Source organism: Ziziphus jujuba, chromosome 2 (assembly GCF_031755915.1).
Source record: "Ziziphus jujuba cultivar Dongzao chromosome 2, ASM3175591v1".
NCBI lineage: Eukaryota > Viridiplantae > Streptophyta > Magnoliopsida > Rosales > Rhamnaceae > Ziziphus > Ziziphus jujuba.
The window spans coordinates 327,842-355,793 of record NC_083380.1 but is presented as its reverse complement, the minus strand read 5'-3'; the positions used below and the strand labels follow the sequence as shown (position 1 = coordinate 355,793).

Genomic DNA, 27,952 nt, shown 5'->3' with positions numbered 1-27,952 from the left:
TTTTTGATTGGATGCAAATGAATGAAGAAATACGAAGTTGTCCCATATCAAATATGGATCGTTGGTTTTTCCTAGAATTTTTGATACTTTATAATACATATAAGATTAAACCGTGGGCCATTCCAATCAAATTAATTCTTTTTAATTTGAATTTAAATGAAAATGCTAGTGAAAATAAAAGCATCACTAGAAAGAAAATAAATAAATATATCAATATTTTTGAATGAAAAAAAATCTCTTGAATCAAAAAACTAAAATCAAGGAAAAAAAGAATTTGTCAGCCAAGCAGGTTTTGAATCATCTTTGTCAAATCAAGACAAAGATATTGAAGAAGATTTGGTGGGATCAGACGTGAAAAAAGATAGAAATAAAAAACAATACAAGAACAATACGGAAGCGGGGTTTCATTTCTTCCTAAAAAGGTATTTGCATTTTAAATTGACATGGGATGGTGTTTTAAATAAAAAAATGATCGATAACATCAAAGTGTAATGCCTCCTGCTTAGACTAATAAATCCAAAAGAAATTTTTATATCCTCTATTCAAAGGGGCGAATTGAGCGTAGATATTCTACTGATTTATAAAGATTTAACTTTTATAGAATTGACAAAAAAGGGAATATTGATTATCGACCCAATCCATCTGTCTATAAAAAATGAAGGACAATTTATTATATATCAAGTCGTAGGTATTTCATTGGTTCATAAGAGTAAGCATGAAATAATTCAAAAGTACTTAACAAAAAGCACTATTGATAACAAAAATTCTGCTAAATTCATTGCAAAATATCAAAAAATAACTAGAAATAAAGACAACAATCATTATGATTTTTTTGTCTCTAAAAACATTTTATCCCCTAGAGTTTGTAGAGAATTGAGAATTCTAATTTGTTTTAATTCTAGGAATGGAAATGGTATGGTAAGAAGGAAAACAGTCAAGTTTTGGATAAAAGCAAAAGAGACACAACTAAACTAATTAAATTAAAATTCTTTCTTTGTCTTAATTATCGATTCGAAGATTTAGCTTGTATGAATCGATATTGGTTTGATACCCATAATGGCAGTCATTTCAGTCTGGTAAAGATACATATGTATTCGCGATTCAAAATTCATTAGGTAATGGTAGATTTGTTTTTCCTATATTTCCTGTAGTATGATCTATGAAAACAAAGAAATGCACACATGCATTGGCTTACATTTCATTCTGATACATGATTCATTGACATATATTATAAAGGATTAATTAATCAATTGGATATTCAGGAATAAAAAACTTGCTAATTTGAAAAAGCAGTTTATTTTGAAATATTTGATTTATTAGATCTTGAATTTGAATTTTAATGAACTTATTTTAGTTTTTAGCAATTCATGATAGATTGAATGGAGGAAAAACCTATGAATATACCAGCTACAAGAAACGACCTCATGGTAGTAAATATAGGTCCCCACCACCCATCAATGCACGGTGTTCTTCAACCGATTGTTACTCTAGATGGTGAAGATGTTATTGACTGTGAACGAATATTGGGCTATTTACACCGAAGGATGGAAAAAATTACGAAAATCTGAACAATTGTACAATATCTGCCTTATGTAACGCATTGGGATTATTTAGCTATATGTTCACAGAAGCAATAACTGTAAATGGTCCAGAGCAGTTGGGAAATATTCATGTTCCTAAGAGAGCTAGCTATGTTAGAGTAATTATGTTGGAGTTGAGTCATATAGCTTCTCATCTACTATGGCTCGGCCCTTTTATGGCAGATATTGGTGCACAAACACCTTTCTTCTATATTTTTCGAGAAAGCGAATTAACATATGATCTATTCAAAGTTTATACTCGTGTAAGAATGATGCATAATTATTTTTGTATTGAAGGAGTAACTACTTGATGCAAATCCACCCGAACCCGTACAACCGACAACCCGCTGAGATGATGATCCGTTACGGATGAAGGTGGGACCAATCACTATAGCACAAGCCAAGAATTTCAAGGATAACCTTTCTGTGCTTATTTAAAGGATAAATCATGATCAAGAAGGAATGATCATGACCAAAGAACCAAGACTTGTTTTGCTGATACAAGAGCTGGAGGCTGGTATGGACCCGGGTGACGGTTTTGGTACATTTTTGGAGTCCGGGAAGCATGAAATGGTTCAAATGCTTTATGGGTTCAATACATATGCCTAAGAGGTCATGGAATCAAGTTAAAGCAGCCTCAAATGCAGTCAAAAATGGCTTGTACGGACAGCATCAACAATTTGGCCGAATTTGCTGTATTGCTTGCTGGCTTTACTGTATTTTACTGTATTAGCCTTTTCTTATTTTTCCAAGCATGGGCAACGTGTGGGACTTCAATTCAGCTTATTTGGTATCCTAAAAAGCATCTAGAATCTGATTTGGAGCTCAAAGAGGTCAAAGATTGATCAAAGTCAACTTGATCAAAAGGCTAGCATTTTTAGTTTCCTAATTTGTTTTTACTTTTTGTTTTAGGAAACTACCATTACATTTTGGCTTTTATTTATTTATTTTCTGGACAAATAACTTTAGGAAGGTTTTTATTTTATTCTTTCCATTGTAAATTAATTAATTCCTAATTTAATATAAAGGAATTAATTAATCAAACTTAGATTAGGAAAGGAAGTATAGTTTCGGCCAACTCGGTTTCTTTATGTGTGGTGGCCGGTTTTCTTTATGTTCTAGGTTTTTTAAGTTGTATTTTCAAAGCCTATTTAAAGGATTAGTCATAAATAAGAATTAACTTTGATTTGATTGAGAAAATACTTGCGAGATTAATTATCTCTTTGTTCTTTGAGAACACCTGAAACACCATTAGAGAATTGGTTGTTTTAGCTTCACTTATCAATAGGTTTTCCATCCCCTATTGTGGTGTCTACATTATACCAAGGTTTCTAACCACAGGTTGGTTAGGGATTGAGGTCAATTCCATTAGAACTTAAACGTAATTAAGAGCCGGGCTAATATAATATGGGTTTAGGAGCAGGTCGTCCTAGGTTCGTATCATTTGGTATCAGAGCTAAATTTTGTTCAGGTTTGATCTATCTTTATTTGCTCTATTTGTTTTTGTGTTATTCTACAATTTTAGCATTTGGTTAAGGTTGCATCCATCCCATTCACGTTCTGCATCTTTAAAAAAAAAAAAAAATTCATTCCTATTTGAATTAGGATTTCCCAGTTTAATCGTATTTGTGTTCTTAATTTGTTGGTTGTTTTTCATCATCGTTCTTGATAATTTTGGTTTTTGTTGATTTTCCTTTGCTGTTTTAGTCTTAAATATTAGCATTCATATATTCAAAAAAAAAAAAAAAAAGAAGGTTTGCAGCAACATATAAAAAATAAAAAATAAAAATCACACAATTTGAATTTTTGATTGGGAGGTCACGGGTTTGGTGTTTGTTTTGGAGTTGGAATTGCAATTTTTGGTGTTGATCTTTGCTACTGCAGTTGATTTATTTTCTGTGAGTGAAAAAAAAAAAAAAAAAAAGAAGAAGAAGAAGAAAAAGCCAAATTAAAAAAAAAAAAAATCGGTTTGTTGAATTTGGTGTTTGCTGGAAATTTCCTTGACCTGCTGCATTGTTGACTATTTGTTACATATTTGGAGTTGCTGGAGAATTATTTTTGCTGCTGTATATTTGGAATTTTGGGTGCTTAAATTATTGGATTAAAATTAGTTAAAGGATTTGATACAAAACTTGAATTACAAGAACAACAACCAACACTTTTCTATATTTTTGTTCTCTTTGATTCTTGCTTGTATTTGAATTTCTTTTCCTAGAATTTTATTCTTGAACTCATAATCTATTACATCTGGTGCAGTTTTAAAAAATTCCAACGTTTTCCCATTATTTTGTGTTTTCTTGTCTAGAAAGCCGAAAAAATAGGATTTGTTGGATTCTTTCGGTATTGCCTACTTTTTGCTACTGTTTTGTTGATAGGTTTAATTAAAACATACTTGTGATCTAATGGCTGTATTTAAGTGTGTTTAACTAGAACTTTGAGATAATTAAAGGCAAGAGAGTGTGAACTTAAAAGAGGGTAAAAGCCGAAACAAGTGTGCAAACACGAGTGTCGAGTCCTTATTTGAGTGAAACACGTAAGGGAGTGAATTGGTATGGTCCTATTTTATTTTTATTGCATTATTATACTAACATGACAGAATCAAGAATGAGGAGAGGAGATCCACCATTGAGGATCAATGAGAAGGAGTCCGTAGCATTCCATGGCGATGCCCGAGCTACCGGGAGTGGAGACCAAGTGGGCATGAGAGCTGTTTTGGAGTCAATACAGCAGGTTAGTGCTCAAGTTGAGCATATGAATCAAAGAATGGGAAGGCTAGAAGCCTCACAAGGAATGCCAAACACAAGAAATAGGCAAGAATTCCATGGAGGATGAGGCCGAGGACGAGGAGGTCGCGAGAGACCGAGAGAGGAATTTGATGAGGAGCCATTCGGTGGAGACTTTGAGGAAGGTATGGACGAAACGTTTGCTGTCCAAGATAAAGCTGGCCGTGGAAAATATAGGAGGGAAGATACAGATGATGGTTTGGAAAATATCAAGGTTATCATCCCACCTTTTATGGGTAAAAGTGATCCCCAAGCTTATTTGGAGTGGCAAGAAAAAATGGAGATGATTTTTTACTACCACAACTATTCGGAAGGTAAGAAGGTGAAGTTGGCAGCAATGAAGTTTGGAAATTATGCACTCCAATGGTGGACCAATGAGAAAAATACCCGAAGGAGAGTTGGTGATGATTTAATCTCGATATGGCGTCAAATGAAAGGAGCCATGAGGAAACAGTTTGTGTCATCCCATTACCATAGGTTGCTGCATCAAAGGCTTCAATCTTTACCTCAAGGAACTAGGTCTGTGGAGGATTATTACAAAGAGATGGAGATGCTCCTGATGAGATTAAGCATGAGGGAGGATAGGGAGGCAACAATGGCAAGATTTCTTGGAGGGTTAAACCGTGACATTGCCAACTAGCTTGAATTACAACAATACTTGGAATTGGAGGAGATGTTGCATGTAGCAATTAAGCTTGAGAACCAATTCAAGAGGAGGGATGTTAGCACACGGTTTGGAGGAGTTTCTAGCAGTGGAAGGACAAGTTCAAGTGGCTGGAAAAACAATTCCACTTATGAAAGCAAGCTGAAGCCGAAACTTGGTGAAGAAGTTACCAACCAGCCGAGAAGAGAATTTAAAACCGAATTTGCCCAAGCCATTAAAGGTGAGGTAAAATCTGAACCTAAACCTCAAAAGTCAAGAGAAATTATTTGTTTCAAGTGCCAAAGAAGAGGACATATAGCCAGCCAATGCCCGAATAGAAGGATAATGGTAATTAGGGGTAATGGAGAGGTGGAATCCGAAAGTGAGGCTACTGAGGCTGAAATCGAACAAGAAGATGAAGGACTTGATGATGAGGCCGAACCATTAAACACATCAAATGTTGAGCTAAATTTGGTCTCAAGGAGGGCACTTGCTGTTTACAAGGATGAAGAACAAATTCAAAGAGAGAACATCTTCCACACTCGTTGTGAAATACAAGGTAAAATTTATAGCATGATTGTAGATAGTGGGAGTTGTACTAATGCAATAAGTAACCTTGTAGTTGATAAAATGGGCTTCAAAACAATAAAACATCCTGAACCATATACATTACAATGACTTAATGATAGTGGTGAGATGGGAGTAAACAAACAAGCCAAAGTAAAATTTAATATAGTTAGATATGAGGATGTAGTTTTATGTGACATTGTACCCATGATTGCTGAACATATACTATTAGGTATGTTGAAGTGTGGCAATTTTGCCACTTGATGGTGCATGTCACCGGCTAGCATGCACACCTTGGTATCAAATCCTTTCCTTTTATGAGTTTATATTTTTTTTTTTGTATGTTTTAATTTATGCAAGGTATATTTTGATAATGTTTTGTGCCTAAGTTATGTATGCAAAAGTATAGGCAAAATTATGCACAAAAGAGTAGGAATGTTATGCTTGAAATGCCTATGGTGCTGGATTCATAATTTCCAGCAACATAGTTCTACTATTTATCTTATATCTCAGGTTGTAAATGGAGTTTTGGGCTGAAATTTTGAGGGATGTCTACAGACATATATAGAAGACTATGGTTCAAATTTCAGGTCCAAAAGACATGGGAAAGTCCATTTTCTATTCCAAACAGATTGCTGTATCTGATGGGCCCAGTATGCAGAGTATGGGCCAGTTTTGGAGCTGTTTGGCCCATGATCCGGTTCCAGAACTTTCCTAGCTCTTGGAACAATATTTATTGATGACCAAGGATACTTCAAACCAAGTTTCATAAGCAGATACAAAGGGGAACTAAGTAGGTGAAGCTAGTTTGGTTGTTTACCCAAACTAGTTAAACAATGGGAACTTAGTTCAAACCATGTGCCACTTTTTACTATATTTGGAATAGACATGTTGCTGCTGGTTTTTGACTCTTTTGTGTATGAAAAGTTAGGTGTTGACCATTTTACTTTTTAAATTTCAAATACTTTACTCATTTTGTAAGCTCACATGCTTGGCATGTGTGAACTAGTTGTAATTTCAAGCTTATATTGTAAAATGAATGAAATGGCTACACATCCAAGCCTCATTTTTCAAAAGCAACGTGGTACCCTTCTTCTTATCTCTTCTTCAACACCTTAGAACACTCTAGGAACCCTAAAAACCAGAAAACACCATAACCAAAACCTAAAAACACAACTCACACACAACCATTCCCAAGAGCATCACCAAAAGCTTGCTTGTTGCTAACACTTCAAGCTAGCTTGCTCTTGGTCATAACCTTCTCACCCCAACAAAGTGGTATCAGAGCAAGGCACATTTTTGTGAGATTTGTGAGGTTTTTGGGCTGGTTCGTTCCTTGAGAGTGAAGAGATACTTGAAATCACAAATATATTTTCATATTCCTTCATACTAGAAAACAACATTCACATGGCTTCTTCAAGTTTTTCAACTCCTTCTCCTCCTATCTTCAATGGGGAGAACTACAACATTTGGAGTATCAAGATGCAAGCCTACTTGAAGGCTTATGGTCTTTCGGAGGTCACCATAAATCCCCAAGAACCCGAGCCTTTGAGACAAGGGGCAACGGTCAACCAAATCAAGCACCATGAGGAGGAATTGGCTAAAGGTTTCAAGGCTCTCACCACCATTCATTCTTGTATTAGTGATACCATTTTCACAAGGATAATGGCATGTGAGAGTGCCAAAGAAGCTTGGGACAAACTTCAAGATGAGTTCCAAGGGAGTGCAAGGACAAGGCAAATGCAAATCCTTAACCTAAGGAGGGAGTTTGAGACCATCAAGATGAAAGACAAAGAAACGGTTAAGGAGTTCACCACAAGGCTTCTTAATGTGGTGAATCAAATTAGGGTGCTAGGTGAAAGATTAAGTGACCAAAGGATTGTGGAGAAGGTGTTGGTCTCCTTGCCCGAGAGGTTTGAAGCTAAGATATCTTCATTGGAGGAGTCAAGGAACCTAAATGAAATTTCCTTGACCGAGTTGGTGAATGCCTTGCAAGCTACGGAGCAAAGGAGGAGGATTAGACATGAAGAATCAATGGAGGCTGCATTTGTGTCTAAACAACATCAAAAGACACAAAATCAAAAGAAGAACAAGCTTAAGGTCATAAAGGAGAAAGGTGAAACTAGCAAACCCGAGAGGAAGTCCTATGAACCTTGTCACCATTGCAAGAAGAAAGGTCATCATCCAAGAAGGTGTTGGTGGAGGCCGGATGCATTTTGCCATAAATGCCAACAAAAGGGTCATGTGGAGAGAGTATGCAAGGCAACCAAGAAAGATAAGCAACAAGCAAATGTTGCTAAAGATAATGCAAGTGATAGTGAATCCGAAGAGTTGTTTGTTGCTACTTGTTTTAGTAGCATCAAGAATGATGAAGGATGGATCATTGATAGTGGAGCAACACACCATATGTCTCACAAGCATGAGTGGTTCAAAAACTTGGATAGGAGCAGCCACAACAAAATCAAAATTGGAAATGGAGCCTTGATGGAAGTGAAAGGCAAAGGAGATGTGGTGATACACACCACCAAAGGTATCAAAACTATCCATGATGTTCTCTATGTACCTTCTTTATGTGAGAACTTACTTAGTGTAGGTCAAATGCTTGAGAACAAATATGCATTACACTTCTCAAACATGACATGCACTATAGTTGATCCACATGGAAATGAATTAATGTGTGTTGGAATGAAGAACAAGAATTTTAGGTTGAATATGGATGAAAATGGTGCATCGGTTGCATTGAACACCAAAGTTGAGAACACCTATCAACTTTGGCATAAAAGACTAGGCCATGCTAGCTTTAAGTCATTGGTAGGCACACATGAACTTGTTAGAGACATGCCATTGGTGGAGAAGCAAGAACATGTGTGTGAAGTGTGTCAAAAAGGAAAGCATACTAGGCTAGCATTTCAATCTTGTTCATGGAGATCAAAGGAGAAGTTAGGACTTATACATTCGGATATTTGTGGTCCTATGAGTGTTCCATCCTTAAATGGCAGCAAGTATTTCATAACTTTCATTGATGATTACTCAAGAATGTGTTGGGTGTATTTCCTTGAAAGAAAATCACAAGCTTTGGAGAAGTTTGTAGAATTTATGAAGTTAGTGCAAAATCAATCCGGTTGCACTATAAAGGTGTTAAGGACGGACAATGGTGGGGAATACACAAGTGAGGCTTTCAAACAACTTTGTAAGGATCATGGTATAGTTCATCAATTCACTACACCATACACACCACAACAAAATGGTGTATGTGAAAGGAAAAACCGTACCATCATGGAGATGGCTAGATGTTTGTTGTTTGAAAGTGGCTTGCCAAAGAAGTTTTGGGCCGAAGGAGTTAATACATCCATATACATCCAAAATAGGCTTTACTCCAAGTCTTTGAGGAGTAAAACCCCATTTGAGCTTTGGTTTGGATATAAGCCTTCTCTTGATCATCTAAGGGTATTTGGAAGCATTTGTTACATCCTAGTACCACAAGAGAAGAGAGGAAAGCTTGATGAAAGGTCACAAGTTGGTGTCTTGGTTGGCTATAGTGATGTGACCAAGGGATATAGAGTGTATAACTTGGAAACCAAGAAACTTGTGATAAGTAGAGATGTGAAAGTTGATGAGGAAGCTAAATGGGTTTGTGGTAAGGAGGAGTTGGCTAGTATGGATGAAGACAATCGGCTTGAAGCTCATGATAACGATGAGGAACAAGGAAATGATGAAGGTGCTGCCCATGATGATGAATATGATGAGAATGAGCTAGAAATCTCCATAGGGGCTGATTTGGAGATTGGTGATGGTGTGAGAGGCACAAGACCTCTTAATGAGATTTATGAAAGGTGTAATGTGGCATTGAGTGATCCAATCAATGTCCATGAGGCTATGGCAAGAAAAGAGTGGAGACAAGCCATGCAAGATGAAATCGATGTGATAAACAAGAATGACACTTGGAGCTTGGTAACAAAACCGAAGGGAAAGAATGCTATTGGGGTGAAGTGGATCTTTAGGACCAAGTACAATCCGGATGGGTCCATAAATAAGCACAAGGCAAGGCTTGTTGTCAAAGGATATGCACAACAAGCCGGTGTGGATTATGGAGAGACTTTTGCACCGGTTGCAAGAATGGAAACCATAAGACTTCTTCTTGCAATTTCGGCACAAAAGTTTTGGAAAGTATATCACCTTGATGTGAAGTCAGCCTTCTTGAATGGAATATTGAAGGAGGAGGTCTATGTTGTGCAACCCGAAGGTTTTGTGAAGAAAGGAAGTGAAGAGAAGGTATACAAGCTACACAAGGCCTTGTATGGCCTTAAACAAGCTCCCAGGGCATGGTATGCCAAGATAGATGGTTTTTTGACAAAGCATGGATTTAGGAGGAGTCCTAATGAGCCTACATTGTATATTAGGACTCATGGTTGCATGGTGTTGGTTTCTCTTTATGTTGATGACCTCCTAGTGACCGGTGGTAATGAGAAAGAAGTGAGCAATTTCAAAAGTGAGCTAGAATTGAACTTTGAGATGTCTAGCCTTGGAGAGATGAAATACTTTCTTGGAATTGAAGTTGTCCAATCATCCAAGGGCATCTTCATATCTCAAGAAAGCTATGTGAAGGAGTTGCTCAAGAAGTTTGACATGGAGGATTGTAATAGCGTTGCCACACCTATGAATGAAGGCACCAAGTTGGTGAAGGATGATGATTCTCCAAAGGTAAATCCTTTCATCTATAGAAGTTTAATTGGTAGCCTTTTATATGTTTGCTCTACTAAACCGGATATCATGTTTAGTGTGGCTGTTTTGTCAAGATTTATGCATAGTCCATCACAAAATCATCTTAGTTGTGCAAAAAGAATCCTAAGGTATTTGAAAGGTACTAGTGATTTTGGTATATGGTACAAGGATGGCATGAATGAAGCTTTGCTTGGTTATAGTGATAGTGATTGGGCTGGTTCTTTGGATGATAGCAAGAGCACATCGGGCTACATTTACACTCTTGGAAATGGTCCTTTCTCATGGAATTCCAAGAAGCAACAAACCGTTGCACAAAGCACCGCGGAAGCCGAGTATATTGCTTGCTCAAGTTGTGCTAATCAAGGTGTTTGGCTTAGGAAATTATTGGAGGACTTGAGCTTGAAGCAAGAGGAAGCCACGGTAATATTGTGTGACAATACTTCAGCAATAGCAATTGCACAAAATCCAGTCCAACATGGGAGGACCAAGCATATACCGGTCAAGTATCATTCCTTAAGGGAATTTGAAGCAAGTGGTGAAGTGAAGTTGGAGTATGTGACTTTTGAGGAGAACTTGGCGGATATCTTCACCAAGCCATTGGGAAAGAAGAGATTTGAGATATTGAGAGGACTTCTCAATGTCTCATACAAAATTGCCAAGGAGGAGTGTTGAAGTGTGGCAATTTTGCCACTTGATGGTGCATGTCACCGGCTAGCATGCACACCTTGGTATCAAATCCTTTCCTTTTATGAGTTTATATTTTTTTTTTTGTATGTTTTAATTTATGCAAGGTATATTTTGATAATGTTTTGTGCCTAAGTTATGTATTCAAAAGTATTGGAAAAATTATGCACAAAAGAGTAGGAATGTTATGCTTGAAATGCCTATGGTGCTGGATTCATAATTTCCAGCAACATAGTTCTACTATTTATCTTATATCTCAGGTTGCAAATGGATATTTGGGCTGAAATTTTGAGGGATGTCTACAGACATATATAGAAGACTATGGTTCAAATTTCAGGTCCAAATGACATGGGAAAGTCCATTTTCTATTCCAAACAGATTGCTGTATCTGATGGGCCCAGTATGCAGAGTATGGGCCAGTTTTGGAGCTGTTTGGCCCATGATCCGGTTCCAGAACTTTCCTAGCTCTTGGAACAATATTTATTGATGACCAAGGATACTTCAAACCACGTTTCATAAGCAGATACAAAGGGGAACTAAGTAGGTGAAGCTAGTTTGGTTGTTTACCCAAACTAGTTAAACAATGGGAACTTAGTTCAAACCATGTGCCACTTTTTACTATATTTGGAATAGACATGTTGCAGCTGGTTTTTGACTCTTTTGTGTATGAAAAGTTAGGTGTTGACCATTTTACTTTTTAAATTTCAAATACTTTACTCATTTTGTAAGCTCACATGCTTGGCATGTGTGAACTAGTTGTAATTTCAAGCTTATATTGTAAAATGAATGAAATGGCTACACATCCAAGCCTCATTTTTCAAAAGCAACGTGGTACCCTTCTTCTTATCTCTTCTTCAACACCTTAGAACACTCTAGGAACCCTAAAAACCAGAAAACACCATAACCAAAACCTAAAAACACAACTCACACACAACCATTCCCAAGAGCATCACCAAAAGCTTGCTTGTTGCTAACACTTCAAGCTAGCTTGCTCTTGGTCATAACCTTCTCACCCCAACAAGGTAGACAATGGTAATTTGATAAAGATGCTACTCATTTTGATAAAGAAAATAGTATTGTTTTCAGGTTTAAGGGAAAGAAGGTCAAGCTGGAACCATTATCTCCTAAAGAGGTCTACAAAAACCAATTACGAATGCAACAAAGGAGAGAAGCCGAAAAGCTCAAGGAAAAAGCAAGTATGGCACCAACGGCTTCACCATCCTTTCCAGGAGGTAAGATTGAGGTTGCTGATCAAGGTAAGGTTTCTAAGACTCATATTGAGTGGAAAGATCAAAGAAAAACCAAAAGAGACGGGAAAGAAAGTGGCAAACCCGAGAGCTTGGAGAAGGAAGAGAAATCCAAAGGTTTGCGCCAATCCAAGGGGAAAAAAGAAAAAGAAAGAAAAGAAAGGTTAAGTATCAACTTTTATTTGAGTTTAGGGAATGTTAATAAGGTTATTGAGTGTAAGAAACATTTTCTGGTCATGATTTGTAAAGAAAATTATTTCAATGATCAAACTAACTTTGAAGAACTTGAATTGCCAAGTTCAATGATTTCTCTTTTGAAGGAATTTGGAGATGTCTTCCCAAATGAAATTCCAAGTGGACTACCACCTATTGGAGGGATAGAACATCAAATTGACTTTGTTCCAGGGGCTTCCATACCAAATAGACCAGCTTATAGGAGCAATCCTGAAGAAACAAAGGAGCTGCAAAAATAGGTAAGTGATTTGCTTGATAAAGGATACATTCGTGAGAGTTTAAGTCTATATGCTGTTCCTGTTTTGTTGGTACCTAAAAAGGATGGTTCTTGGAGAATGTGTGTTGATTGTAGGGCTATTAATAACATCACCATTGAAATATAGACATCTCATTCCTAGATTGGATGATATGCTTGATGAGTTGCATGGTGCTTGCATGTTTACTAAATTTGATCTTAGGAGTGGTTATCATCAAATTAGAATGAAAGAAGGTGATGTTAATAAAGTAATTATGAATAAAAAATCATTGCTAGTAATGAATTTTAAAGATACCTATTTAAATATGTCTTTATTGCATTGAACTTTATCCGCATTGTTGAGAGCTTTACGCAGTGGAAATTTGGAAATTTGGGAAATATTGTTTGCTAACTTTAAAAAGTGTAATTTTTACCATAATGAGCATGTATTTCTAGATTTTGTTATAATAGTGTTTGACCCAGGAGAATTGGTTTGGTTGCATTTAAGGAAAGAAAGATTTCCCGAACAAAGGAAATCAAAACTCATGCTGAGGGGTGATGGACCTTTTCAAGTTTTGGAGAGGATAAATGACAATGCCTACAAACATGATCTACCGGGTGAGTATAATGTTAGTGCCACCTTCAATGTTGCTAATTTATCTCCTTTTTCTGCCAGTAATGACTTCGATTTGAGGATAAATCCTTTTCAAGGGGAGGGGAATGATGCGAATCTGCCTGAACCCCGTACAACCGACAACCCGCTGGGGTGCCGATCCGTTACGGATGAAGGTGGGACCAATCACTAGAGCACAACCTTGCTGTGCTTATTCAAAAAATAAATCATGATCAAGAAGGAATGATTATGATCAAAGAGCCAAGCCCTGTTTTGCTAATACAAGTGCTGGAGGCTGGTACGGACCCGGGTGACGGTTTTGGTACATTTTTTGAGTCCGGGAAGCGTGAAATGGTTCCAATGCTGATACGAACCTAGGACGACCTGCTCCTAAACCCATATTATGTTAGCCCGGATCTTAATTAAGTTCAATTTCTAATGGAATTGACCTCAACCCCTAACCAACCTATGGTTAGAAACCTTGATATAATGTAAATGCCACAATAGGGGATGGAAAACCTATTGATAAGTCAAGCTAAAACAACCAATTCTCTAATGGTGTTTTAGGTGTTCTCAAAGAATAAAGAGATAATTAATCTCATAAGTATTTTCTCAATCAAATCAAAGTTGTATTCTTGTTGAAAAATAAGCCTTTAAATAGGCTTTGAATGAAACAAAATAAACCCTAAAAAAAATCCTAGGTAAAACTCGGCCACACACATAAAGAAACCTAGTTGGCCGCAACTATACTTCCTTTCCTAATCTAAGTTTGATTAATTAATTCCTTCATATTAAATTAGGAATTAATTAATTTACAATAAAATAAAAGCCTTCCTAAAGTTATTTGTCCAGAAAATAAATAAATAAAAACCCAAAAAGAAATAAAGTCAATCGCAAATTAGGTAACGAGTTGACTTTGACGTCTAGGCTGAATTATGTGTTCAACCGAGCTAACTTATGTCTGCCTGATGTCCGAGCTAACTTATGGCCTATCCGAGCTAACTTATGTCTGTCCGAGCTAACTTGTGTCAAGCCGAGCTAACTGATGTCTGTCCGAGCTAAGTTATGTCTGGACGAGCTAACTGATGTCTGTCTGAGCTAAATTGTGTCTGGTCGAGCTAAATTACATCCGATGTCCGAAGTCCAAGATCAAATGTCTGAGCCAAGGCTCCGATGTCCGAGACAAGGGTGTCCGATATAAAATGTCCGATGTATGGGTATCCGATGTATCAGCCTCCACCACTTGGATACTTAAAACATGTCTTTTATCCTCAGGTATGGACAAGCCCTTTTGAGAATGAATTACTTTCTGGATAAACACAGCAACATTATCCTTAAACCTCTTTGCTTGAGCCCTAGTGATCGGTCCAGTCTTCATCGGATCCGTACCCGAGCGAGTTGTCGGTGGTGTAAGCTCGGGCGGGTTCGCATCATTCCCCTCCTTTTGAAAAGGATTTGTCCTCAAATTGATGTCATCACCTGCAACAAAAGGAGATAGATTAGCAACGTTAAAGGTGGCACTAACACTATACTCACCCGATAAATCAAGTTTGTAGGCATTGTCGTTTATTCTCTCCAAAACTTGAAAAGGTCCATCGCCCCTCGGCATGAGTTTGGATTTCCTTTGTTCAGTAAACCTTTCTTTCCTTAAATGCAGCCACACCCAATCTCCAGGTTCAAACACCATTGATTTTTGGCCTTGATTAGCCACCTTTGCATATTGCTCGGTCTTCCTTTCAATATTTGCTTATGTCTTCTCATGAATCTGCTTTACAAATTCAACTTTTTGTTTTCCATCTAGATTAGCACTCTCACTTATAGGTAAAGGTATTAAATCTAATGGAGTCAAAGGATTAAAACCATAAACAATTTCAAATGGAGTAAATTTAGTTGCTGAATGTAAAGATCTATTATATGCAAATTCAACATGTGGCAAACATTCTTCCCAAGTTCTTAAATTTCTACTAATTAATGCTTTCAACAATGCAGACAAGGTTCTATTTACTACTTCGGTTTGTCCATCAGTTTGTGGATGACAAGTAGTTGAGAATAAAAGCTTAGTACCTAATTTGGCCCATAAAGTTTTCCAAAAATAGCTTAAGAACTTAGCATCCCTATCCGAAACAATAGTTTTTGGCATTCCATGCAATCTCACAATTTCCTTGAAAAATAAATTAGCAATATTGGATGCATCATCAGTTTTGTTACATGCAATAAAATGTGTCATCTTAGAAAACCTATCTACTACAACAAAAATTGAATTCTTATCTATCCTTGACCTAGGCAACCCAAGAATAAAATCCATAGACAAATCTACCCAAGGATAGGTAGGAATCGGCAAAGGCTTATACAATCCATGCGGCTTCAATGTTGATTTTGTTTTTTAGCACTTTAAACATCTTTCAAAAATTCTCTCAACATCTCTCCTCATGTTAGGCCAATAAAAATGTTCTTGAGCAAGGATAAAGTTTTTAAAACACCAAAATGACCCATTAAACCACCCCCATGTCCTTCCCGAACCAATAATTCCCTAATACTACAATTAGGCACACAAAGTTTGTTTTCCTTAAACAAATATCCCTCAAATATGTAAAATTTATTAAATCCATGTTTCAAATGGGTTTTAAAAATTTCTCCAAAGTCACTATCATGCTCATAAAGTTCTTTCAATTGTTCAAATCCAAGCAATCTAGCATCTAAGGTAGAAAAGAGTACATACCTTCGGGATAATGCATCGGCAACCACATTTTCTTTACCTTTTTGTAGCAGATCATATAGGGAAAGGTTTCAATAAATTCAATCCACTTGGCATGCCTTCGGTTGAGCTTTCCTTGACCCTTGATATGCTTCAAAGACTCATGATCCGTATGAATCACAAACTCCTTTGGCATGAGATAATGCTGCCACGTCTCCAAAGCCCTCACCAAAGCATACATCTCCTTGTCATAAGTCGGGTAGTTTAGGGCAGCTCCATTTAATTTTTCACTAAAGTAGGCTATGGGTCTTCCTTCTGGCATTAAGACAGCTCCAATACCTACACCCGAAGCATCGCACTCAATTTCAAAAGTCTTAGAAAAATTTGGCAAAATTAACAAAGGTGCATTACACAATTTTTCTTTCAACAAATTAAAAGATTTTTCTTGTACTTCCCCCCATTTGAAGCCGACATTCTTCTTGACAACTTCATTCAATGGTGCTGCTATGGTACTAAAATCCTTGAAAAATCTTCTATAAAAGCTTGTCAAACCATGAAATCTCCTCACTTGGGTGATAGAAGTAGGAACCGGCCACTCTTGAATTGCTTTCACCTTAGCTTGGTCAAATTTGATTCCTGCAGCACTTGCTACAAAACCTAGAAACACAAGCTCTTCTTTGCAAAATTCACATTTTTTAATGTTAGCAAACAATCTTTCCTTTCTAAGAACTTGCAAAACTTGCCTAAGTTGATCCACATGGTCATCCAAGTTTCGGCTATATATTAAAATGTTATCAAAATAAACAACCACAAATATACCAATAAATGGACGCATTACATGATTCATAAGCCTCATAAAAGTACTAGGTGCATTGGATAATCCAAAAGGCATAACCAACCATTCATACAGCCCATATTTAGTTTTGAATGTGGTTTTCCATTCATCACCTTCTTTCATCCTAATTTGATGATAACCATTCCTATGATCAATTTTTGTAAACATGCAAGCACCATGCAACTCATCAAGCATATCATCTAATCTAGGAATGGGATGCGTATATTTGATGGTAATGTTATTTATAGCCCTACAATCAACACACATTCTCCAGAACCATCCTTTTTAGGTACTAACAAAACAGGAACAGCACGTGGACTTAAACTCTCATGAATGTATCCTTTATCAAGCAAATCACTTACCTGTTTTTGCAGCTCCTTTGTTTCTTCGGGATTGCTCCTATAAGCTGGCATATTTTGTATGGCAGCCCCTGGACCAAAATCAATTTGATATTCTATCCCTCGAATAGGTGGTAGTCCACTTGGAATTTCATTTGGGAAGACATCTCCAAATTCCTTCAAAAGTGAAATCATTGAACTTGGCAATTCAAGTTCTTCAAAGTTAGTTTGATCATTAAAATAATTTTCTTTATAAATCATGAACAGAAAAGGTTTCTTGCACTCAATAACCTTATTAATATCCCCTAAACTCAAATAAAAATTGCTACTTAACCTTTCTTTTCTTTCTTTTCCTCTTTTTTCCCTTGGATTGGCACAAACCTTCGGATTTTCCTTCCTTCTCCAAGCTCTCGGGTTTGCCGCTTTCTTTCCCCTCTCTTTCGGCCTTTCCTTGATCTTTCCACTCAATATGAGCCTTAGAAACCTTACCTTGATCAGCAACCTCATTCTTACCTTCTTGAAAGGTTGGTGAAGCCATTGGTGCCATACTTGCTTTTTCCTTGAGCTTTTCGGCTTCTCTCTTTTGTTACATTTGTAATTGGTCTTTGTAAGCCTCTTTTGGAGATAATGGTTCCAGCTTGACCTTCTTCCCTTTAAACCTGAAAACAATACTATTTTCTCGACCAAAATGAGTAGCATCTTTATCAAATTGCCATGGTCTACCTAGTAGTATATGTCCAGCAATCATGGGAACAATATCACATAAGACTACATCCTCATATCTACCTATGGTAAATTTTACTTTGGCTTGTTTATTTACCCTCTCACCACTATCATTTAACCATTGCAACCTATAGGGTTTTGGATGTTTAATTGTTTTCAAGCCTAATTTATCAACTACAAGGTTACTTATCACATTGGTACAACTCCCACTATCTATAATCAAGCTACAAATTTTACCTTGTATTTCGCAGTGAGTGTGGAAGATGTTTTCTCTTTGTATCTGCTCTTCATCTTTGTAGATAGCAAGTACTCTCCTTGAAACCAAGCTCAACTCAGCATTAGATGTATCAACAGGTTCGGCTTCATCTTCATTGCAATCCTCCTCTTGCTCAGTTTCAACTTCACTTTCTTCACTTGCAGATTCCAGCTCACCGTCACCCTTTAATACCATGATTCTTCTATTTGGGCATTGGCTGGCTATGTGTCCTCTTCCTTGGCACTTAAAACAAATTATTTCTCTGGATTTTTAAGGTTTAGGATCAGATTTTATCTCACCTTTAATGGCTTGGGCAGATTCGGTTTTAAGTTCCCTTATTGGCCAGTTAGTAGCTTCTTCACCAAGCTTCGGCTTCAGCTTGCTTTCATAAGTGGAATTGTTTTTCCAGCCACTTGAACTTGCCCTTCCACTGCTAGAAACTCCTCCAAACCGTGTACTAACACTCCTCCTCTTGAATTGGTTCTCAAGCTTAATTGCTACATGCAACATCTCCTCAAATTCCAAGTATTGTTGTAATTCAAGTTGGTTGGCAATGTCACGATTCAAACCACCAAGAAATCTCGCCATTGTTGCCTCCCTATCCTCATTCATATTCAGCCTCATCATTAACATCTCCATCTCTTTGTAATAATCCTCCACGGACCTACTTCCTTGAGACAAAGATTGAAGCCTTTGATGCAGCAATCTATGATAATGGGATGGCACAAACCGCTTTCTCATGGCTCCTTTCATTTGTCGCCATGTTGTAATCAAGTCATCACCAACTCTCCTGTGGGTGCTTTGCTCATTTTTCCACCATTGGAGTGCATAATGGCCAAACTCCATTGCTGCCAACTTCACCTTCTTACCTTCCAAATAGCTATGGCAGTCAAAAATCATCTCCATTTTTTCTTCCCACTCCTAATAAGCTTCGGGATCACTTTTACCCATAAAAGGTGGGATGTTAACCTTGATATTTCCCAAATCATCATCTGTATCTTCCCTCCTATATCTTCCACGGCCAGCTCTATCTTGGACAGCAAAAGTTTCATCCATACCTTCCTCAAAGTCTCCACCGAATGGCTCCTCATCAAATTCCTCTCTCGATCTCTCTCGACCTCCTCGTCCTCGGCCTCGTCCCCCATAGAATTCTTGCCTATTTCTTGTATTTGGCATTCCTTGTCAGGCTTCTAGCCTGCCCAATCTTTGATTCACATGCTCAACTTGAGCACTAACCCGCTGTATTGATTCCAAAACAACTCTCATGTCCACTTGGTCTCCGCTCCCGGTAGCTCGGGCATCGCCATGGAATGCTACGGACTCCTCCTCATTGATCCTCAAGGGTGGCTCCCATCTCCTCATCCTTGATTCTGTCATGTTAGTATAATAATGCAATAGACATAAAATAGGACCTTACCAATTTCACTCCCTTACATGTTTCACTCAAATAAGGACTCGACACTCGTGTTTGCACAATTGTTTCGGCTTTTACCCTCTTTTAAGCTTACACACTCTTGCCTTTTTCCACTCAATGGATTATCTCAAAGTTCTAATTAAAACACCCACAAAACAGCAATTAGATCACTGGTATGTTTTAATTATCAACAAAACAGAAAGCAAAAGGTAGGCAATACCGAAGGAATCCAACAAATCCTAATTTTTCAGCTTTCTAGACAAGAAAACACATAAAATAATGGGAAAACATTGGAATTTTTGAAAACTGCACCAGATGGTAGTAGATTATGAGTTCAAGAATAAAATTCCAGAAAAATAAATTCAAATACGAACAAGAATCAAATTGAACAAAAATATAGAATAGTTGTTGGTTGTTGTTCTTTGTAATTCAAGTTTTGTATCAAATACTTTAACTGATTTTAATCCAAATAATTTAAGCACCCAAAATCCAAATATTCAGCAGCAAAAATAATTTCCCAGAAACTTAATATTGAATAAATAAAAAAAAAAAAACCCAGCAGCTCCAACAAATTTCCAGCAAACAAATCAAACTCCAACAAACCGAAATATTTTTATTTTTTTTATTCGGCTTTACCTCTTCCTTTTTCTTTTTTTTTTCACTAACAGAACATAAACAACTTCAGTAGCAAGAATAATTACCAAAATTGCAATTCCAACCCCAAAACAAACACCAAACCCATGATCACCAAATAAACACAAATGGGCAGTTTTTTTTTTTTTTTTTTTAATATGTTGCTGTAAACCCTTCTTCTTCTTCTTTTTTTTTTTTTTTGAATATATGAATGCAAATATTTAAGACTAAAAAAGCAAATAAAATCAACAAAACCCAAAATTAACAAGAACAATGATGAAAAACAACCAACAAACTAGTAAACAAAAAAAATACGATAAAACTAGGAAATCTTATTTCAACTAGGAATGAATTTTTTTTTTTTTTTTTTTTTAAGATGTAGAACGTGTATGGGATGGATGCAACCTTAACCTAATGCTAAAATTGCAGAATAACACAAAAACAAATAAAGCAAATAAAGATAGATCAAACCTGAACAAAATTTAGCTCTGATACCAAATGATACGAACCTAGGATGACCTGCTCCTAAACCCATATTATATTAGCCCAGATCTTAATTAAGTTCAAGTTCTAATGGAATTGACCTCAACCCCTAACCAACCTGTGGTTAGAAACCTTGGTATAATGTAGACGCCACAATAGGGGATGGAAAACCTATTGATAAGTCAAGCTAAAACAACCAATTCTCTAATGGTGTTTTAGGTGTTCTCAAAGAACAAAGAGATTATTAGTCTCATAAGTATTTTCTCAATCAAATCAAAGTTGTATTCTTATTGAAAAATAAGCCTTTAAATAAGATTCGAAAGAAACAAAATAAACCCTAAAAAAAACCCTAGGTAAAACCCGGCCACACACATAAAGAAACCTAGTTGGCCGCAACTATACTTCCTTTCCTAATCTAAGTTTGGTTAATTAATTCCTTTATATTAAATTAGGAATTAATTAATTTACAATAAAATAAAAACCTTCCTAAAGTTATTTGTCCAGAAAATAAATAAATAAAAACCCAAAAAGAAATAAAGTCAATCGCAAATTAGGTAATGAGTTGACTTTGACATCTAGGCTGAATTATGTCTTCAACCGAGCGAGCTAACTTATGTCTGCCTGATGTCCGAGCTAACTTATGGCCTATCCGAGCTAACTTATGTCTGTCCGAGCTAACTTGTGTCTGGCCGAGCCAACTGATGTCTGTCCGAGCTAAGTTGTGTCTGGCCGAGCTAAGTTACATCCGATGTCCGAAGTCCGAGATCAAATGTCCAAGGCAAGGCTCCGATGTCCGAGACAAGGGTGTCCGATATAAAATGTTCGATGTATGGGTATCCGATGTATCAGCCTCCACCACTTGGATACTTAAAACGGGCCTTTTATCCTCAGGTATGGACAAGCCCTTTTGAGCCCTAGTGATCGGTCCAGTCTTCATTTGTATCGGATCTGTACCCCAGCGAGTTGTCGGTGGTGTAAGCTCGGGCGGGTTCACATCAAATGCTTTATGGGTTCAATACATATGCCTAAGAGGTCATGGAATCAAATTAAAGCAACCTCAAATGCAATCAAAAAGGGCTTGTAATGACAGCATCAACAATTTGGCCGAATTTGCTGTATTGCTTGCTGGCTTTATTGTATTTTGCTGTATTAGCCTTTTCTTATTTTTCCAAGCGTGGGCAATGTGTAGGACTTCATATTCAGCTTATTTGGTATCCTCAAAAGTATCTAGAAGCTGATTTGGAGATCACAGAGGTCAAAGATTCATCAAAGTCAACTTGGTCAAAAGGCTAGCATTTTTAGTTTCCTAATTTGTTTTTACTTTTTGTTTTAGGAAACTACCATTACACCCTGTGGTTAGGGGTTGAGGTCCATTCCATTAGAACTTGAACTTAATTAAGATCTTGGCTAATATAATACGGGTTTAGGAGCAGGTCGTCCTAGGTTCGTATCACTATTTAAAGGCTGAGTTATCAATAAGAATTAACTTTGATTTGATTGAGAAAATACTTGCGAGATTAATTATCTCTTTGTTCTTTGAGAACACCTAAAACACCATTAGAGAATTGGTTATTTTAGCTTGACTTATCAATAGGTTTTCCATCCCCTATTGTGGCGTCTACATTATACCAAGGTTTCTAACCACAGGTTGGTTAGGGGTTGAGGTCAATTCCATTAGAACTTGAACTTAATTAAGATCCGGGCTAATATAATATGGGTTTAGGAGCAGGTCATCCAAGGTTTGTGTCACTGCTGATCTACCTCAAGGCTAGATAGATAAATGTTTGGATTTTTGTGATTATTTTTTTACAAGAATCGCTTAATATCAAAAACTTATTGTTCGAAATTCGATCTTTTTTAGAATGAGTTGAAGGAGTAGGCATTATTGGTACAAAGGAAGTAATAAATTGGGGTTTATTAGGACCAATGTTGCAGTCTTCCAGAATACAATCAGATCTTGATAAAGTTGATCATTATGAGTGTTACAACGAATTTGATTGGGAAGTCCAATGGCAAAAAGAAGAAGATTCGTTATCGTTATCTTGTCCGAATTGGTGAAATGACAGAATCCATAAAAATTATTTAACAGGCTCTGGAAGGAATTCTAGGAAGACCATATGAGAATTTAGAAATCTGATACTTTGATAGAGAAAAGAATCCCAAATGGAATGATTTTAAATATCGATTTATTAGTAAAAAACCTTCTCCTACATTTGAATTTGATACGAACCTAGGACGACCTGCTCCTAAACACATATTATATTAACCCGGATCTTAATTAAGTTCAACTTCTAATGGAATTGACCTCAACCCCTAACCAACCTATGGTTAGAAACCTTGGTATAATATAGACGCCACAATAGGGAATGGAAAACCTATTGATAAGTCAAGCTAAAATAACCAATTCTCTAATGGTGTTTTAGGTGTTCTCAAAGAACAAAGAGATAATTAATCTCACAAGTATTTTCTCAATCAAATCAAAGTTAATTCTTATTTATAACTAAGCCTTTAAATAGGCTTTGAAAAGACAACTTAAAAACCCTAGAACATAAAGAAAACCGGCCACCACACATAAAAAAACCTAGTTGGATGAAACTATACTTCCTTTCCTAATCTAAGTTTGATTAATTAATTCCTTTATATTAAATTAGAAATGAATTAATTTACAATCGAAAGAATAAAATAAAAACCTTCCTAAAGTTATTTATCCAGAAAATAAATAAATAAAAGCCAAAAAGTAATGGTAGTTACCTAAAACAAAAAGTAAAAACTGTTGAAGTGTGGCAATTTTGCCACTTGATGGTGCATGTCATCGACTAGCATGCACACCTTGGTATCACCTCCTTTCCTTTTATGAGTTTATATTTTTTGTATGTTTTTAATTGATGCAAGGTATATTTTGATAATGTTTTGTGCCTAATTTATGTATGCAAAAGTATAGGCAAAAATATGCACAAAAGAGTAGGAACATTATGCTTAAAATGCCTATGGTGCTGGATTCATAATTTCCAGCAACATAGGTCCACTGTTTATCCTATATCTCAGGTTGCAAATAGAGTTTTGGGATGAAATTTTGAGGGATGTCTACAGACATATATAGAAGACTATGGTTCAAATTTCAGGTCAAAATGACATGGGAAAGTCCATTTCTATGCCAAACAGATTGCTGTATCTCATGGGCACAGTATGCAGAGTATGGGTCAGTTTTGGAGTTTTTTGGCCCATGATCCGGTTCCAAAACTTTCCTAGATCTTGGAAAAATCTTTATTGATGACCAAGGATGCTTCAAACCAAGTTTCATAAGCAAATACAAAGGGGAACTAAGTAGGTGAAGCTAGTTTGGTTATTTACCCAAACTAGTTAAACAATAGGAACTTAGTTCAAACCATGTGCCACTTTTTACTATATTTGGAATAGACATGTTGCAGCTGGTCTTTACCTCTTTTGTGTATGAAAAGTTAGGTGTTGACCATTTTACTTTTTAAATTTCAAATACTTTACTCATTTTGTAAGCTCACATGCTTGGCATGTGTGAACTAGTTGTAATTTCAAGCTTATATTGTTAAATGAATGAGATGGCTACACATCTAAGCCTCATTTTCAAAAACCAACGTGGTCCCCTTCTTCTCATCTCTTCTTCAATACCTTAGAACACTCTAGGAATCCTAAAAACTAGAAAACACCATAACCAAAACCTAAAAACACAACTCACACACAACCATTCCCAAGAGCATCACCAAAAGCTTGCTTGTTGCTAACACTTCAAGCTAGCTTGCTCTTGGTCATAACCTTCTCACCCCAACAAAAACAAATTAGGAAACTAAAAATGCTAGCCTTTTGATCAAATTGACTTTGATCAATCTTTGACCTCTTTGAGCTCCAAATCAGCTTCTCGATGCTTTCTAGGATGCCAAATAAACTGAATATGAAGTCCCACACGTTGCCCATGCTTGGAAAAATAAGAAAAGGCTAATGCAATAAAATACAGTAAAGCCAGCAAGCAATACAGCAAATTCGGCCAAATTGTTTATGCTGTCCATATAATCCCTTTTTGATTACATTTGAGGCTACTTTAACTTGATTCCATGACCTCTTAGGCATATGTATTGAACCCATAAAGCATTGGAACCATTTCATGCTTCCCAGACTCCAAAAATGTACCAAAACCGTCACCCGGGTCCGTACCAGTCTCCAGCGCTTGTATCAGCAAAACAGGTCTTGGTTCTTTGGTCATGATCATTCCTTCTTGATTATGATTTATCCTTTGAATGAACACAGCAAGGTTATCCTTGAACTTCTTGGCTTGTGCTCTAGTGATTGGTCCCACCTTCATCCGTAACGGATCGGCACCCCAGCGGGTTATCGGTTGTACAGGTTCGGGCGGATTCGCATCATTCCCCTCCTCTTGAAAAGGATTTGTCCTCAAATTGAAGTCATCACCTGCAGCAAAAGGAGATAAATGAGAAATATTAAGTGTAGCACTAACACTATACTCACCCGGTAAATCAAGTTTGTAGGTATTCTCATTGATCCTTTCGAAAACTTGAAAATATCCATCTCCTCGCGGCATAAGCTTGGACTTTCTTTGTTTGGGGGAATCCTCTCCTTCCTTAGTTGAAACCAAAACCAATCTCTTGGGTCAAATACTATCACAACAAATACTAGAAATACAAGTTTATCAAACTTTTTAATATTAGCAAATAATCTTTCCCAAGTTTTCAAATTTCCACTAAGTAAAGCTTTTAACAATAAAGATAAAGTTCTATGCAACAAAAACATCTTTAAATAAGTATCTTTATAATTCATAACCAGCAATGATTTCTTACTCTCAATAACCTTATTAATATCCCCTAAACTCAAGTAAAAGTTGCTACTTGACCTTTCTTTTCTTTGTTTTTCTTTTTCCCCCTTGGATTGGCGCAAACCTTCAGATTTCCCTTCCTTCTCCAAGCTCTTGGGTTTGCCACTTTCTTTCCCCTCTCTTTCAGTTTTTCCTTGATCTTCCCACTCAATAATTGTCTTAGAAACCTTACCTTGATTAGCAACCTCATTCTTACCTTTTTGAAAGGATGGTGAAGTTGTTGGTGCCATACTTGCTTTTTCCTTGAGCTTTTGGGCTTCTCTCGTTTGTTGCATTTGTAATTGGTCTTTGTAAACCTCTTTAGGAGATAATGGTTCCAGCTTGACCTTCTTCCCTTTAAACCTGAAAACAATACTATTTTCTCAACCAAAATGAGTAGCGTCTTTATCAAATTACCATGGCCTACCTAATAGTATATGTCTAGCAATCATGGGTACAATATCACATAAAACTACATCCTCATATCTAACTATATTAAATTTTACTTTGGCTTGTTTGTTTGCTTTCATCTCACCACTATCATTAAGCCATTGTAATCTATATGGTTCAGGATGTTTTATTGTTTTTAAGCCTAATTTATCAACTACAAGGTTACTTATTACATTAGTACAACTCCCACTATCTACAATCATGCTACAAAATTTAACTTGTATTTCACAACGAGTGTGGAAGATGTTCTCTTGTTGAATTTGTTCTTCATCCTTGTAAACAGCAAGTACCCTCCTTGAGACCAAATTTAGCTCAACATTTGATGTGTTTAATGGTTCGGCCTTATCATCAATTCCTTCATCTTCTTGTTCGATTTCAGCCTCACTAGCCTCACTTTCGGATTCCACCTCTCCATTACCCCTAATTACCATTATCCTTCTATCCGGGCATTGGCTGGCTATATGTCCTCTACCTTGGCACTTGAAACAAATAATTTCTCTTGACTTTTAAGGTTTAGGTTCAGATTTTACCTCACCTTTAATGGCTTGGGCAGATTCGGTTTTAAATTCTCTTCTCGGCCGGTTGGTAGCTTCTTCACCAAGTTTCGGCTTCAGCTTGCTTTCATAAGTGGAATTGTTTTTCCAGCCACTTGAACTTGTCCTTCCACTGCTGGAAACTCCTCCAAACTGTGTGCTAACACCCCTCCTCTTGAATTGGTTCTCAAGCTTAATTACTACATGCAACATCTCCTCCAATTCCAAGTATTGTTGTAATTCAAGCTGGTTGGTAATGTCACGGTTTAACCCTCCAAGGAATCTTGCCATTGTTGCCTCCCTATCCTCATTCATATTCAGCCTCATCATGAGCATCTCTGATACGAACCTAGGATGACCTGCTCCTAAACCCGTATTATATTAGCCCGGATCTCAATTAAGTTCAAGTTCTAATGGAATGGACCTCAACCCCTAACCAACCTGTGGTTAGAAACCTTGGTATAATGTAGACGCCATAATAGGGGATGGAAAACCTATTGATAAGTCAAGCTAAAACAACCAATTTTCTAATGGTGTTTTAGGTGTTCTCAAAGAACAAAGAGATAATTAATCTCACAAGTATTTTCTCAATCAAATCAAATTTGTATTCTTATTGATAACTAAGCCTTTAAATAGGCTAAGTTTACAAAGAAAAAAAAAACCCTAAAACATTAATTCAAAACCGGACTCCTATAGGAATTAGGAAACTTGACCGAATTCTAATATGTCCTAAACAAAGTTTCCTAAACTAAATTTGATTAATTAATTCCTTTATTTTGAATTAGGAATTAATTAATTTACAATAGAAATAATAATATAAAAACCTTCCTAAAGTTATTTATCCAGAAAATAAATAAATAAAAACCTAAAAGTAATGGTAGTTTCCTAAAACAAAAAGTAAAAACAAATTAGGAAACTAAAAATGCTAGCTTTTTTATCAAGTTGAATTTGATCAATCTTTGACCTCTTTGAGCTTCAAATCAGCTTCTAGATGCTTTTTAGGATGCCAAATAAGCTGAATATGAAGTCCCACACATTCCCCATGCTTGGAAAAATAAGAAAAGGCTAATACAATAAAATATAGTAAAGCCAGCAAGCAATACAGCAAATTCGGCCAAATTGTTGATGCTGTCCGTACAAGCCCTTTTTGATTGCATTTGAGGCTGCTTTAACTTGATTCCATGACCTCTTAGGCATATGTATTGAACCCATAAATCATTGGAACCATTTCATACTTCTCGGACTCCAAAAATGTACCAAAACCGTCACCCGGGTCCGTATCGGCTTCCACCACTTGGATGCTTAGAATAGACTTTGTATCTTCAAGTATGGACAAGCTCTGTTGAGATTGATTATCCCCTGTATAAATACTCCCAGGTTGTCCTTAAATCTCTTAATTTGAGCTCTTGTGATTGGCCTAGTCTTCATCCGTGTCGAGTCAGCA

At 36.7% G+C, this 27,952-nt stretch overlaps 1 pseudogene; it reads left to right on the top strand.

Annotated features, from left to right (window-relative positions):
• The first annotated feature begins 1,394 nt into the window (after positions 1–1,394).
• Positions 1,395–27,952, top strand: LOC125422350 (NAD(P)H-quinone oxidoreductase subunit H, chloroplastic-like; annotated as a pseudogene).